The sequence below is a fragment of the Belonocnema kinseyi genome, chromosome 2 (assembly GCF_010883055.1).
Source record: "Belonocnema kinseyi isolate 2016_QV_RU_SX_M_011 chromosome 2, B_treatae_v1, whole genome shotgun sequence".
Classification (NCBI taxonomy): Eukaryota; Metazoa; Arthropoda; class Insecta; order Hymenoptera; family Cynipidae; genus Belonocnema; species Belonocnema kinseyi.
The window spans coordinates 64,760,784-64,765,904 of record NC_046658.1 but is presented as its reverse complement, the minus strand read 5'-3'; the positions used below and the strand labels follow the sequence as shown (position 1 = coordinate 64,765,904).

Here is a 5,121-nt window from a genome sequence, read left to right as displayed (position 1 = left end):
TACTCATATTCCTTATGAATACCATGATAAACGTACTCAATTTAGCCTACTATTGCACTATTTATGATCGCTCTAAAGTCGAAAATATGAAATTTATATGCACTTTTTATGTAGAGTAAGGTATTTATGGGTGCATAATACCTGTGGGTTGTTGAAAGGATACTTCCTCGCTACACTATTAACAGTGCTGAAAACTTCAGAAGCAGTACATCAACCACCATTTGTTCGTTTTATTATGTTTTTCAAAAAGCCCTGTATTATCGGGAAACATGTTAAATCGAGGAAGAGTATCGAAGCGTTTGAATGCATTACATTCACTTGGAAGAGGTTTTATAGAAAAATGAGTTGTTCGATTATTCTTGTTTGCAGCTTTATGGAACGCTAAAAGAGTTTGCCACAAAATATTGAACTTGATAGGCGAAATTGATAAGCTGCGTTTTTGCGTTAAAATACAGAATAAAATTTTAATGAAGCATTGCGGCGCATTTAAAATTCAGGGGAACGTAGTAAAGGTTGGGACGGATTTCATTTTTGGCTCATAACTTTTTCTCATGATGAAATTTTTGGGCTTTCACTACACCGTAATGTAGTTTCATTAAATAGCTTACTTTCTGTGACAAAAATCATATATTATTACGATACAAAAAATGTTACTGCCGATTTTCTCATTGTGTTCCAATGTGCCAAAAAAATGTTATACTCTCAGTTGCAAAACCCCTTAAATTATAAAAAATTTGGGTAAATAAATTTTTTAGTTTTAAAGTAAACTTTTTGGTAAATATTTATTTGTTAAATTGGGTTTTTGTATAGAAATTAGCAATTACAAATGTTAGCTTCAATCATTTTACCAAACCCTCGAAATCCCTGGAATGTCGATTGTGAAAAGTACAGAAGAATGACTGATAATGCGATTATTTGCATTATTAGCACTCAAAAGTTACTCAAAAGATCATTTTCAGTAAAAACTAGCATATAAGTGTAAAAAAAGTGTCTCAATATATACCCTAAACGTTTCATAACCTCTATATTTAACAGCAGTTTTGCATTGCTTGAGAAAAAAATATTCTGCACTATATGAAAAATCCTCTTGAGATATAACAATGGCTTCAATTCATAACACAACGAACTCATTTACCTTGCAATTTCGATAAGAAATTTTAAGTTAATGATGGTTTAATAATGTCAACACGATTATCTTTCTGCCATCTCCTCAAGTTAACTTAGAAAGTAAGCTACTATTGATACTCATACGTAACAGTAATAAAAGGTGGCATCAGTGAAAAAAATGTAAAAAACATGATGTCCCAACCTAAGCAGTGACCCAACCTGTACGAAACTCCCCAACACTTTTCTAAATTTACCCCCATTTTATATTTGGTGTTAAATTCTTTTTTGCTATATTATTAATTCTCTTCCAGTTTATTTGGTTGACTTACTTCGGAAAAGGTTTAATATGTTCTCATTTGAATTTTACTATTAAAGTAGAGAACCAATGTTTCTTTTTTATGAATCCGGATTTTAACTTTTATGAAAAAGGTAGTTTCGTAGAAGGGGTATTGAGAACCGAAATCCTGATGCCACCGAGCCAATATCACCACTAAAAGTAGGTCGCCTAACTTGAGAGGGGTAAAAAAAAGAAACGAAATGCCTTAAAAAGCAAAGCACACAGAGAAGTGTGAAAATATTTACATCGGAATTAGCAGAGGGATAGAGGAATGTTCTTTTAAAGAAGAACATCGATTTGAGTCGAGATTAACGTAGATATCAAAGGGAATTTTTAATGAGTTACTTACTAATAATTTACTTACTAATAATAAATGCACGAAAGCGAAGCGCATGTTCATATGCATGAAATATTTAAAAATGTAAAATCCATTATTAAAGGAATTTTGCAATGCTAGAAGTTTTTAAAATGTTTCAAAGAGTGATTGATCATTTCGCTTTTGCAGCACTTGAAATTAAACAAAAAAAGATATTGAATGGTTCTGATTGTAAAAATTCCACAATTTCATTAAAAATGAGTTAAATTATATCATTTTCAATTCGCAGCGTTCAAAATTAAATGATTTCATTCTGTATTGAAGAATCTCTAAATTGAATTATTTAAGAATAAAATTTTGAAAGCAGGATAATTATAGCATCTTAAAAATTAGATAATTTCATAGTAGAGTTTAAAAAACTGGGCAATTTAAAATTCGAAGGAATTGAAATTGTATTATTTCTAATTTAAAGTGTTCAAAATTACATAATTAACCATTTAAAACTGAATTAACTGCTCTAACGTGCTACATAAATTTCAGAATTTTAAATTTTTTATTAGATCTAAAATTATTATTAAATGCTAAAATTGATCAGACACATTTTTCTAGGACTAAAAGATAAATTCACCGTCATTCTTAACGTTAAATGTAAAAACAATCCATTATAAACCTTTAAAAATTAATTATTCTTAAAGAACGTTGAAAATCAAGTGAATCTAAATTGAAAATATTATAAATAAAAAAGTTTGTGCTAAAAAACGTTGAAAATGTAATAAATTTGAACTTCATATAAAACTAAAAAGAATGTAACTACCAGGAATTGTCACAAATTGAACTTTTTTATACAAAAACACTTTGAAATTTGAATTATTTAAAAGAAATTTAAATTACTTGAATGGCAAAATTAAAACCTAATTTAAACGTATCAATTTTAAAATTTTATATTTTATATTTATATTTATTCAAAGAAAAACACAATTTTTTACGTTTTGATTTAAAATATTTTAATACTTGATACTTCATTTAGAATTATTATTCATTCTTAAGATCTTGCAATCAAACATTTCTCAAAATTTTAATAAAAATTTTGACAATTTTATTTTATATTGAAAATAAAAAATTAAGAAAATGAATACAACACAATACAGAAATACTATGATTCCAGTTTTTGAAATCTTTCGTTCAGTTGAGTTTTTAGTATTTAATACTTTGGAACATTTTCAAATAAAAATTAATTTAATTTTCAATTTCCAGTCTTAAAATCTTCTTATTTTTAAGACTTGAATTTGAGAATTATTTTTTAAAATTTTGCAATGGTTTGAATTTATTCTGAAGGCATTTAATTCTAGTTAAATCACTTATTCTTGAAACTGAAAATTGTAGAACTATCAACTCTTCCAATTTTATAGTCTACGACTTAAAAGATAAAAAAGACAGACAATTATATATGAATACATATGAAATTATTAAGACTTTTGATGTGAAATTATGTCATTTGTTAAAGATATAACAGTGAAATTTTTCGGACATTTGTATTATTTGAATTTAAAATTATTATCGCTTTGTATGTATTTCATTTTTTTTTCTTTCAAGAAAAAAAAGAAAGCCTAATTCAAAAAACGTCTTATTATTTTTTACCTCCATTTTTGACTTTCTAGTTTTTGAAGCAAGAAAAGCTTTAATTTAAAGGCCTCAAAAATTAAATTGTTTCACAATGGCGCATTTAAAACAATAATTATAATACAAGATTATATAAATTTAAAGAAAGATAAATATAATTATTGTATACAAACAAAATCCATTAACTTTAAACCAAATAGTTGAATTTTGAACTAAGAAATATCAGTTTACAATAAAAAAGGGAATAGTTGAATTTTCAAATAAAAAAATTAATTTATAACCGAAAAAGGAAGGAATTTTAAAGAAAGTAATTTTTGAATTTGAAAGGTTATACATTCCATATTGTACAGCTCATCTGCAATTGAGTTTTACAATTTTTTATTTTAAATGCTTTAATTTTTGAAATGTTCCACGTTTGATTTATAAAATTGATTAATTTTCAGCCTAAAATACTTAGTACAATAATTATTTGAATTGATAAGCTTGAGAATAAAAAATTCTCGATTTTAAAGCTTGCAGCTTAAAGCTTATAGCTTTAAAGTGTTTGAATTAGGATTTATTCAAGGTTGAGTATTGCCTCCCAGTAAAATATGCCGACTTTTAATTCTCTCTCCTGGCATACTTTGTCTGGTTGAATGCTAAAGAATTTCACATAATCTATTATAACCCACTTCATTTTTTCAAAAAAAATAAGCAAACAAATTTCCAACCACTTAAACTAACTATGAAATATTTTGTCGTTGCTAAAGCTGCTTTAAGGTATTTTCAGATTGAATGTTACATCTAAAAAATCTATAAAAAATTAATAAAAGTGAACTAATCTTATAAGAGCAGTATGTCTAATTTGACATACTAGGAAAAGCCTGGTTTTTCACCCGAACGTCCACTGGCTGGGTTACAGCCAAGTGCATGATGGGGGATCTATACATTAAGGTGGGAGCAGAATCACTAGAGCCTTGGAAAAAGTTCATAGAAAAATGTCCAGAAGTATCGGTTCAGGGATCGATTTTCGGAAATCTAACGTAAAGTTTGAACGCCTGACTGCCTGAGCAGTTATAAATATAAATGTTAGTCAATTATTATTATAAAAACATTTCTGTGGCGAAATGTTGTCACAGGCTTATACTGCCCAATATGTCGACGGCATTTTTGGTTAGAGTTGGATTTTTATTTGATCATTTTGCACGGGGCTCTCCCGGTATATATCATCAGTCACGGACGCATTTTTATAATGCAATCAAGTGATCTGATGAGAGCAGTCTGCCCAGACATATTGGACAAAGCCTGGTTTTTACCCCATCATTGACGGACTGGGTTGCAGTGAAGTACACGATGGGGGGACCTACAGCTTAAGGTAGGTTCCGAACCACCACAACCTTTACCTCGGTAAAGGTACATTGAAAAATTTCTAGAGGTACCGGCTCAGGGATCGAACCCCGGAACCTCTGAGGTGAAGTCCGAGTGTCTAACCAACTGAGCCACCGAGGCTCCTTATAAAAAACATTCCAGTGTTGAAATGTTGTCACAGGCTTATACTGCCCAACATGTCGAAGGCATTTTTGGTTAGAGTTGGATTTTTTGTTTATTTGATCATTTTTGCACGGGGCTGTCCCGGTATATATCAACAGTCACGGACGCATTTTTATACCAGGTGTATACATATGAAACCGGTATTGCCATTTAGCGGCCAGTAGGCACACTTGTAGGCACTGTCGGAACTTACCATTTGTGCTAATTGGCG

At 29.4% G+C, this 5,121-nt stretch overlaps 1 protein-coding gene across 1 annotated transcript in view; it reads right to left on the bottom strand.

Annotated features, from left to right (window-relative positions):
• The window catches only part of LOC117168197 (alpha-2B adrenergic receptor-like), a 29,295-nt gene that overhangs the window by 23,400 nt on the left and 774 nt on the right, over window positions 1-5,121 (bottom strand). The window lies entirely within an intron of this gene.